Here is a 12,321-nt window from a genome sequence, read left to right as displayed (position 1 = left end):
AAGGCAAATATGGGGGGTCCCCAAATCAAGGAGCCACTCAAAGAACGTTCTCCCATTAATTTTAATAAGCGCCAATGTAATGCTTAACTTCCCCCAGCAGGACTAACTATCTATCTATCTATCTATCTATCTATCTATCTATCTATCTATCTATCTATCTATCATCTATCTATCCATCTTTCTATCTATCTATCTATCTATCTATCTATCATCTGACTATCTATCTATCTATCTATCTATCTATCTATCTATCCATCTATCTCTCTATCTATCTCATATCTATCTATCTATCTATCTATCTATCTATCTATCTATCTATCTATCTATCTATCTATCTATCTATCTCATATCTATCTCTCTATCTATCTATCTCATATCTATCTATCTATCTATCTATCTATCTATCTATCTATCTATCTATCTATCTATCTATCTATCTATCTATCTATCTCATATCTATCTATCTATCTATCTATCTATCTATCTATCTATCTATCTATCTATCTATCTATCTATCATCTATCTATCCATCTTTCTATCTATCTATCTATCTATCTATCTATCTATCTATCTATCTATCTATCTATCTATCTATCTATCATCTGACTATCTATCTATCTATCTATCCATCTATCTCTCTATCTATCTCATATCTATCTATCTATCTATCTATCTATCTATCTATCTATCTATCTATCTATCTATCTATCTATCTCATATCTATCTCTCTATCTATCTATCTATCTCATATCTATCTATCTATCTATCTATCTATCTATCTATCTATCTATCTATCTATCTATCTATCTATCTCATATCTATCTATCTATCTATCTATCTATCTATCTATCTATCTATCTATCTATCTATCTACCTATCTATCTATCTATCTATCTATCTATTTATCTATCTATCTCATATCTATCTATCTATCTATCTATCTATCTATCTATCTATCTATCTATCTATCTATCTATCTATCTATCTATCTATCTATCTATCTATCTATCTATCTCATATATATCTATCTATCTATCTATCTATCATCTATCTATCTATCTATCTATCTATCTATCTATCTATCTATCTATCTATCTATCTATCTATCTATCTATCTATCTATCTCATATCTATCTATCTATCTATCTATCTATCTATCTATCTATCTATCTATCTATCTATCTATCTATCTATCTATCTATCTATCTATCTCATATCTATCTATCTATCTATCTATCTATCTATCTATCTATCTATCTATCTATCTATCTATCTATCTATCTATCTATCTATCTATCTATCTATCTATCTATCTCTATATTTAGGAGTGGGTGGGACAGCAGAGAACCTTCACAAACAAGTTCATCGACTATAATCAGTGGAGCTACATGAACTCGATTTCACAACTGTGGATGAGCAGCTTTGCGTTGTGTGAATAACTTCATCCTGACAGTTCTCTTCAACCCAATGGCGATTTTTTTTGGAGGAGAAATTCTACCACAAAATCGCCAAGGATACATGAACCAAATAATAAAAGTTGGCACAAGTCTGGAGACTAGAACTTTCCTTTAACCTGTAACAATCACTTATACATTGAATATATCATCCGTAAGAATAAAGATGGGTGAATCAAGTCTTTCCCTGAGACTAGCGAAACCTGTGGATGGACAAGTCCGTCTGCCAGTGCTAAGTCCATCATTGGGATTGCTCGGCTTTCCAGTGCCCGACTGATATTGAGCCTTCCAAATTGTAATAAGCATGCCCACTACAGTTCAATTGAATTAAATGGAAATCCCATTGAAGAAGTTTCCAACATACGAAAAGCTCGGAAATCAGAGGTAAAGAAAAGCATTGGGCGTGACCTCATGCTGGGATGTCGAGTTCCACCTCAAGTTGGGGACTATTGGTCTAAAAATCTCCCAATCGTGCATGAGCAGCGCATCTAAAGTATAAATAATACAGAACATCATATTTTTAAAACACGGGGTTCACTTACTGACAGAAGGGCAGAAATTTGCACAGACACATAAGCACTGATATCAAAGTCCCTCCTCCTGCCTTCATCAAGTTTAACCCATAAAGCTATGGAAATCCAGAGAAGAGCAAAACGAAGGCCACGAGGCCGAATAATGAGACGCATGTAGTTCAGGATGGTAAAGTGTGAAGACTGAAGATTTCTAGATAGTCAAAGATTAATTCATGAAAATCAATTAAGAGTGGGAGGAAATGATCACATACTTCACTACATTCTTACACAGCAGAAGAATAACATGAATTGTTACATTAATATATACAGCAATTACGTGTCCTCTCTCCGTCCATCTATCTATGTCACATCCAGTTATCCAGAGGCTCGGCCTCCTTGTTTTGACTTGAAGCTTCTGGATCCCAATGCTAAGTCTGTATAAGACCCTAAAGACCCTTTTACAGCGGCCAATTATTCACTGAACGCTCGTTCCCAGTAATTGCCCCGTATACACAGGGCAATGATCAGCCGAGAAACGCTCGTTCATCTGCTCGACATGATAGAAATGTATCTGATCGAGTGATCGGAGTAACGAGCGCTCGTCCCCCTACTGTCTCGTTGCTCGGCCCTCGTCGGGCCGTGTAAAAGGACCTTAACACCTACAGATGTAGCCACGTTTATCTTGCCTCTGATATTTTACCGCAGCGTGATATCACACAACAGAAGCCATTGAACAAGTCAAGTTAAAGTTTTTTATTGTATTTAATGTGTTAAAAGTCAAGATAAAGAGGGCTACATCTGTATCATGAGCCATTTATAATACCGGTGTCTACTTATGTGGCAGAGGGGTGTTTGGGTGTGACCGCTATCTCTGCACCTCTTATAGAGATGCCCTTTAATTTTGTATCCATCTCATATTCTGAAAGCCCCAATCAGGGATGTAACTAGAATTCAATGGACTCCGTAATCAAGTCAGGAATACGCCCAGCCCCCGATAATTGAGCTGTGGTAATGCCAACAGTAACATAACTGCATAAGAGGCAAATCAATGACTGGACGCTGGTCCCTAATAGCAGATGTAATGCAGAGGGACTCCGCTGCTCCTATATAATGTTACAGCTGCTTGTTATATTGGAACATGATTTGCCCCATTGGTCTTCCATTGACCTCAGTGACCCGGGTCCAGCGTCATAGTCGCCCTCTCGCCCGGCTTCCTGCACCATGATAACTCTGGTCCCGGGATTGTGACATGAGCCGGGACCTCGCCTAGGACTGTCTCATCTTCTTTCTCTCATTCCTCACATACTTGTATTACATTGTACAATGGTGATGACTCTGATAATTGACGTGTCCTGCTATCCCGGCATCCCAGTGTCATGTGTGAGCAGAGAAAGGGGGTGTCATTCTGTCAGGTACCTGACTCAGGTCACTCGCTGGCCCTGCCTCCATTATTTAAGCCATTCTCACCTGCCGGGCCTGACACGAGCCATTATCAGCCGGGAGGATTATACAGGGATTGTGCACACGCAGGTGAGGAGCCAGAATTTCACAAGAGACGAGATCATATTCCAAAGTCAATGGTGAATTATGTTCAGGTAGCGGGGGGAGGGGGGGGGGTAGACGATATATTTTGACGGGATATAAAGACTTTTAGTGTTGATCAACTTGTTACCCAAAATGTGTGTAGGATGGGAGTCATCAGATCAATAAGTAACACGCCCAACATAAACTGGTAACTTCAAGTTTTAGGTTTTTTAGTTTTATGTAAAAAGTTATTAGTTTATTGATTTTCTAAGGTAAAAGGAATTATTATGTCCTGTGTAGGAAAAGTAAATCAAGAAAGCATAAAGTATGTACACTGATCCAGAGTTACTGCCTGCATTCTATGCTCCAGAGCTGCGCTCACTATTCTGCTGATTTTTATTGGAAAGAGTCAGCAAACATAAAGACAAGCACCCTGATAACGGTGTCGATGAGCTACTATAATGTGGTGGGGCAATTCATTCTATCTCATATCTATCTATCTATCTATCTATCTATCTATCTATCTATCTACCTACCTATCTGTCTATCTATCTATCTATCTATCTCATATCTATCTATCTATCTATCTATCTATCTATCTATCTATCTATCTATCTGTCTCTCATATCTATCTAGACTGGTCAGGCTATGTTCACACGGCAAACGAAAAACAGCCGTAGAATACGGAGCTGTTTTCAAGGGAAAACACCCTCTTAATTTCACCCGTTTTTTATGCATTATGTGTTTTTTGATGCGTTTTTTCACGGCCGTTTTTGTAGATGTTTTTCTATTGAGACAATGAAAAAGAGTTCCAAAAACAGCTCAAGAAGGGACATGAACTTTTTTTTTACGGGGGCGTTTTTTTTTTTACAAATGGCCGCGTAAAAAAAGCCCCGTGGTAAAGAAACGCAGTTTTTCCTATTGAAATCAATAGGCAGATGTTTGGAGGTGTTCAGACTCCATATTTTTAGTAATTTTTCGGGGCTTTACGGCCGTGTGAACACACCCTTATATAGAATCAGAGGGTTTGAAAGTAATCTCCAAAAATGTAAACACCTGTAGGAATAGTTTGCATCCAATTTCAAACCATAATTTGCTTTTTGTGCTGCGGGGCAGCGGTCCTTGAAGTCTTCCCTTTGGTTAAAATCCGAAATTCAGACTATTGTTGGGTTTGAGGTTAAAAATTCATATTATCTTTGGACCGTTTCACGTTATTTGCTGTACTAGAATTGTGTTAATGTCAAAAATAACATGAAAAATTGAGGCGTTCTAAAACTTTTGACCGATAGTGTAAATAAAGCTTGATCATTGTATAATAGGAAGTTTTACAACTTTGTTATAGACTTTGTGTGTCAATTCATCATTTTCAAGATCTCTGCTTGCTATCAGTGAATAGACATTAGCTCTTTACATCCAGAGGCTAAAACCTCTATGGACCTAATACTTCTCACAGTTGACGGTTTACCACAGCTGTATCCAGTCCAGAAGATGCAATGTGAGACATCCAGACTGATACATTTTACCTGCACTGATACATTGTAGCTAAAATAATAGGACAAGAGAGAAATTTGTGCTGCTGCTCACAGAGGATTGCATAGACTGGATGAAACAGTATTCAACTGGGAGATGCGTGAGCAGGACTTGATCTGTACCAGTTTCTGAATATAAACAAGAATGTTTCTATTCACCGACAGCAAGCAGCTATATTGAAAATATTGAAGAAATAAAGAACATAGTCGTTTAGAAATGTACATGAAACTGGACGACTCCTTTCACTTTTATCTTTAGTCCAATCTGCTTCGACCATTTATAAATGGGGAAAAAACAGTGCTAGACAATACACAATGTAAGCCACAGTGACCCTGCAAGTATACAGGCCCCATGCAAAGTGTAGTACTTTATTTTATTTAAAAAAATTACTCGTTATGTCACATTTAAAAGAACATACGCACTTTGGATCTGAAAGGACCTCAGGAAGCAGGTATTTGTATTCTGAAATGCGTCAGCATGCCATTGTACGCTGCTACTGCTGCCAGGATTGATTGGGGCATCCTAGTTCTTTGGCTAGAGCTCCCTGGTGGCACAGAAAGGAATTACCACAACTAGCTAGGGCTCTATGACAGCAACGCGTCGCAGTAAAATTGGTAAAATTGTAAGATTTGCTCAACTTTAATGTTTCACTTTGGTAAAAAAAAAAATCATCTGTTTCTTAATTTACCCCCCACAGATACTGGGGCACAAAAGGAAAAAGTCTGAGACTCCGATCTCAGAATGAAGTGGAAGACGCTCAGCAAGCTCTGGCTTGTCCTAACAGGTAAGTGACGGAATCTCTGCGTTGCGGCTGGATCCCTGCAGAGGACACGCATCAATTTACCTCATTCTTTCAATAGCTAAAATTTGCAGCAATTTTAAGGTCCTCTTAAAAATTTTTCATCTGTGACACGTTCAGGATATACTTACAAGGAATGTATCATCAGAAAACGGACTGTTGTTTAAATGAAAGTTTTTATGATAAACTTATTTTCTTACATTTATGTAACATTTTTATTTGTAATTTCCATTTTATTATATATATATGTACACTACCGTTCAAAAGTTTGGGGTCACCCAGACAATTTTGTGTTTTCCATGAAAACTCACACTTATATTTATCAAATGAGTTGCAAAATGACTAGAAAATAAAGTCCAGACATTGACAAGGTTAGAAATAATGATTTTTATTTGAAATAATAATTTTCTCCTTCAGACTTTGCTTTGGTCGCTCCATTTGCAGCAATTCCAGCATTGCAGACCTTTGGCATTGTAGCTGTTAATTTGCTGAGGTCATCGGGAGAAATTTCCCCCCCCATGCTTCCAGAAGCCCCTCCCACAAGTTGGATTGGCTTGATGGGCACTTCTTGCGTACCATACGGTCAAGCTGCTCCCACAACAGCTCTATGGGGTTGAGATCTGGTGACTGCGCTGGCCACTCCATTACAGATAGAATACCAGCTGCCGGCTTCTTCCCTAAATAGTTCTGGCATCATTTGGAGGTGCTTTGTGTCATTGTCCTGTTGTAGGATGAAACTGGCTCCAATCAAGCGCTGTCCACAGGGTATGGCATGGCGTTGCGGAGTGATAGCCTTCCTTATTCAAAATCCCTTTTACCTTGTACAAATCTCACACTTTACCAGCACCAAAGCAACCCCAGACCATCACATGACCTCCACCATGCTTGACAGATGGCGTCCGGCGCTCTTCCAGCATCTTTTCGGTTGTTCTGCGTCTCACAAATGTTCTTCTGTGCGATCCAAACACCTCAAACTTCGATTCGTCTGTCCATAACACTGTTTTCCAATCTTCCTCTGTCCAATGTCTGAGCTTTTGCCCGTATTAATCTTTTCCTTTTATTAGCCAGTCTCAGATATGGCTTTTTCTTTGCCCCACTGCCCTGAACGCCAGCATCCCGGAGTCGCCTCTTCACTGTAGACGTTGACACTGGCGTTTTGCGGGTACTATTTAACACGGCCAATTTTAGCCTTGAGGACAGAGCAATTTTTTTTACATTTCCCTCTTTGCATCCCGACGCTCATAACGCTTTTATTTTTTGTACGACGTAGTTGTATGAGACTTTGTTTTTTGCGGGACGAATTGTACTTTATGTTCGTACAATTTTTTGGTACAAATACATTATCGTTTAATTTCTATAAATTTTGAATTAGATTAAAATGCAGAAAAAAAAGCAGTTGTGCAGCAGTTTTAATATTATTTTTTTTACACCATACACCGATCATAATAAATAATGGTATACATTTGTAGTACAGGTTGTTACGGTCGTGGCGATACCAAATATGTCTATATTATTTCATGTTTTGGGACTTATATTTTAAAAAGTTGATTTATTATAAAAAAATTGTATTTCTGTGCATTTTATTTACTTTTTATTTATTTATTTACCATTATTTTTTTTTGACATTCATTTAACTTTTTTTTTTAATCCCATAAAGGGATTTATCATTTAGATTTTTATTTTGTAACTGTAATGTACTGGCATAGATCTATATGCCAGTACATTAGCCTGTTACTGATTGTACACAGGCAGTTGTTAGGGCATACCTCAGTATGCCCTAACAACAGGAAATATGTTCAGACAGCCCTGGGGTCCTTCACTGGACCCTGGGCTGTCTGGCCATATGAGTTGTTGGCTTTGATCGCGTCACAGTTATTTTCTGTGACGCGATCAAAGTGCAGTCCCCTCTCCTTGAACGCCACGATCAGCTGTCATCGCGGCGTTCAAAGGGTTAACAGCGGAGAGAAGATGTTTCTCTCCTCTCCGCTGTCAGAGCGGGGCCGTGGCTGAGTATTACAGCCATTGCCTCGCTCTCGATCGCGCGCACAGACACGCAGGGACGGCTGTCACACAGGACGAGTATGCTCGTCCTAATGCGCGAAGTGCTCGCCGCTCAGGACGAGCATACTCGTCCTGTGTCGGCAACCAGTTAATGAAGCTGCCAGTTGAGGACCTGTGAGGCGTCTATTTCTCAAACTAGAGACTCTAATGTACTTGTCTTGTTGCTCAGTTGTGCAGCGGGGCCTCCCACTTCTCTTTCTACTCTGCTTAGAGCCTGTGTGAAGCTGCCAGTTGAGGACCTGTGAGGCGTCTATTTCTCAAACTAGAGACTCTAATGTACTTGTCTTGTTGCTCAGTAGTGCAGCGGGGCCTCCCACTTCTCTTTCTACTCTGCTTAGAGCCTGTGTGTGCTGTCCTCTGAAGGGAGTAGTACACACCGTTGTAGGAAATCTTCAGTTTCTTGGCAATTTCTGGCATGGAATAGCCTTCATTTCTAAGAACAAGAATAGACGGTCGAGTTTCACATGAAAGCTCTCTTTTTCTAGCCATTTTGAGAGTTTAATCGAACCCACAAATGTAATGCTCCAGATTCTCAACTAGCTCAAAGGAAGGTCAGTTTTATAGCTCCTCTAAACAGCAAAACTGTTTACAGCGGTGCTAACATAATTGCACAAGGGTTTTCAAGTGTTTTCTAATCATCCATTATCCTTCTAACACAGTTAGCAAACACAATGTACCATTAGAACACTGGAGTGATTGTTGCTGGAAATGGGCCTCTATACACCTATGTAGATATTGCATTAAAAACCAGACGTTTGCAGCTAGAATAGTCATTTACCACATTAACAATGTATAGAGTGGATTTCTGATTAATTTAATGTTATCTTCATTGAAAAAAACTGTGCTTTTCTTGCAAAAATAAGGAAATTTCTAAGTGACCCTAAACTTTTGAACGGTAGTGTATATATATATATATATATAAAATCATTAAATATTGAAGCACTCACACTGGCCACTATGCCCTTACAATAGGCTGCCCGTTCCTGACACTTTCAGCTTGTGCTGTGTATGCTGAGTGCAGGGGTAGTCGCTGGGCGCAGTATTCCTCATTATTATAAGAGAATGGGGTAACACCTCTACTCCCCCTACTGGTTTCCATGTGACAACACCCCACTTTTATATCTCACCTAGTGAATTCATTTTTTTCATGTAACGATCCACAGAAATAAACTTTGAAATATTGCAGTTCTCCCACTGGCCACTAGAGCAAACACAATAAGCTGACATTTCTAGTTTTCTGACTTGTCAGATTTGCTGTATAGACTGGGTTATAAGCAGAGTCATCTCATTATCATTAGAAGGTGGATGAGTTACTGGCAGCTCTATTCTACTGCTGGCGGCCCAGATAAGGCAGGATAGTGACACTATACACACAGATAAGGCTCTGTATACAGCTCCCCTGTCATTCCCTAGTCCCTGGGGGAGGGGCTGTACTCCATTACTTCCTGGAGACTGTAATAATCTATAACATTTCTCTAACCTGTTAATTTCAATTCATTTCAGCTGAAATAAATCACACACAGCCCCTTCTATACAGATAACACAGGACAGACGTTTGTGACTCTAATATGGGAAGTTTTTATAAAGTTGGTGGAATGTCTCACCGGTGAGAGACTTTCTGGACTCTGCTGTTATAAAATTAGCAGTGATAGAACCAAGGGCCAATATTCTGTACCATTTTAGCACGGGGCCCCTCTGTAGATGACATGTAGGTAATATTTAACGTGACATTGTTACAACCATTTGACACATATTCTGTATTTTTTTGTATACAGCCTTATGCCTGAAAGTTGACGCACAAACTACTGGTAAGTTCAAGAATACTTTTGGTCAAAAATCTAAATGTTTCTGTGCTAAATACTCTTCTTGTTCTAGCACTGTGGGCCATGTATTACTCATATGTTAGGCAGTAACGCTCCTCCTCTTCTTTTTCTTGCATGGTTCAGGTAGTAGCTAACTTACAGGGGCCATTTTAGCAATTAAGGATCTATCTTTTAGTCACAGAGTGATCCGGGTTTCATTATTATGCAGAGCCCCTGCTCTTCCCTGCTTTTCTCTGGCTCCTACTGGCGGCTTAAATGTGCAGACCATTCCAGCTTTATAGACAGCCAGAGAACCCACTGACACTGACTACTGGTTAGACATACGCCAGTCATTGAACCCCCCTCTATGGTGACAGCTTCACAGTGAGAATCCGTTTCTTGCGCTTCCTATAAAACGAGGGAAAGACCTCTCAAATTGTTCAAGTATTAGGTACATTTCTTTTGAGAGATAATGAGAACTTCTGATCGTCTGATTCCCCCTTTAGCAGCCCCTGCGTGACCTGATCATTGACTTGATCGTGAAAATCGGGGGAAAAATCCCGGTGATCAGTCATCGCATAGTACTGATTGTAGAGATCGCAGTGTACAAGAGACCAAAGGGCTACTAAAAACAGTGACTCGGCTTTTGCCATGAAGGTGGGATTGGGGAGGACTAGGATTATTCTGGGGTCAATGCTCGCAGCCATATTCTGGATTCATGTTGTATAGAGTCAAACTTTGGTGCCCATAGCCGGCTCTTGTTATGTTGTATATTTGTGTGTCTCTAATTTTATACAGTTACACACGGAGGAAAAGTAGGAATTTGTAAGGCTTAAATACGACATATTTTTATTATCACTACAAGGTAGTACTATCTGGCTATTTACAGTAGTACTATCTTGTCACTAGATGGCAGTACTATCTGGCTATTTACGGCAGTACTATCTTGTCACTAGATGGCAGTATTATCTGGCTATTTACGGCAGTACTATCTTGTCACTACATGGCGGTATTATCTGGCTATTTACAGCAGTACTATTTTGTCACTAGATTGCAGTATTATCTAGCTATTTACGGCAGTACTATCCTGTCACTACATGGTAGTACTATCTGGCTATTTACGGCAGTACTATCTTGTCACTAGATAGCAGTATTATCTGGCTATTTACAGCAGTACTATCTTGTCACTAGATGGCAGTATTATCTGGCTATTTATGGCAATACTATCTTGTCAGTAGATGGCAGTATTATCTGGCTATTTACAGCAGTATTATCTTGTCAGTAGATGGCAGTATTATCTGGCTATTTACAGCACTACTATCTTGTCAGTAGATGGCAGTATTATCTGGCTATTTACAGCAGTATTATCTTGTCAGTAGATGGCAGTATTATATGGCTATTTACAGCAGTACTATCTTGTCGCTAGATAGCAGTATTATGTGGCTATTTACAGCAGTACTATCATGTCAGTAGATGGCAGTATTATTTGGCTATTTACGGCAGTACTATCTTGTCAGTAGATGGCAGTATTATATGGCTATTTACAGCAGTACTATCTTGTCACTAGACTGTATGACTTTATTATTGGAGCTGCATTTACAAGTGATAAGCCATAAAGACGTATTTTATTGTTGCACAGGGCTCCAATTTCTAAAAAACAAATGCTTTCCCTAAATGTCAACATTATTGTTCCTAGTCTCAGTTTTAGGGACTTCTATCAAAACAACAGATTTCTATAACATCCGAACATTTTCTATTTCCCCAAACAGCTGAAGTAAATAGCACTGGTGCCCCCACAACTACGAGAATGACAACAGTTACCAGCCAACCTCCGACAAGCAGTAAGCCTCCCACTACTACAGAGCCTCCAACTACTACTAAGACTCCAACTACTACTGAGCCTCCCACTACTACAGAGCCTCCAACTACTACTAAGCCTCCAACTACTACGGAGCCTCCCACTACTACAGAGCCTCCAACTACTACTAAGCCTCCAACTACTACTAAGCCTCCAAGTACTACTGAGCCTCCAACTACTACTAAGCCTCCAAGTACTACTGAGCCTCCAACTACTACAGAGCCTCCAACTACTACTAAGCCTCCAACTACTACTGAGCCTCCCACTACTACAGAGCCTCCAACTACTACTAAGCCTCCAACTACTACAGAGCCTCCAACTACTACTGAGCCTCCCACTACTACAGAGCCTCCAACTACTACTAAGCCTCCAAGTACTACTGAGCGTCCAACTACTACAGAGCGTCCAACTACTACTAAGCCTCCAACCACTACTGAGCCTCCCACTACTACTGAGCTTCCAACTACTAATGAGGCCCTGACAACTACTAAACCTCCAACCACTACAGAGCCTCCAACCACTCCTGAGCCTCCAACTACTACTGAGCCTCCAACCACTACAGAGCCTACAACCACTACTGAGCATCCCACTACTACTGAAGCCCTGACCACTACTGAAGCTCCAACCACTACAGAGCCTCCAACCACTACAGAGCCTCTAACCACTACTGAGCTTCCCACTACTACTGAGCCTCCAAGCACTACTGAGCCTCTGACCACTACTGAGCTTCCAATCACTACTGAACTTCCAACCACTACTGAGCCTCCAACCACTACTGAGC

The sequence above is a fragment of the Rhinoderma darwinii genome, chromosome 7 (genome assembly GCF_050947455.1).
Source record: "Rhinoderma darwinii isolate aRhiDar2 chromosome 7, aRhiDar2.hap1, whole genome shotgun sequence".
NCBI classification, from domain to species: domain Eukaryota; kingdom Metazoa; phylum Chordata; class Amphibia; order Anura; family Rhinodermatidae; genus Rhinoderma; species Rhinoderma darwinii.
This window is presented reverse-complemented; position numbering follows the sequence as displayed.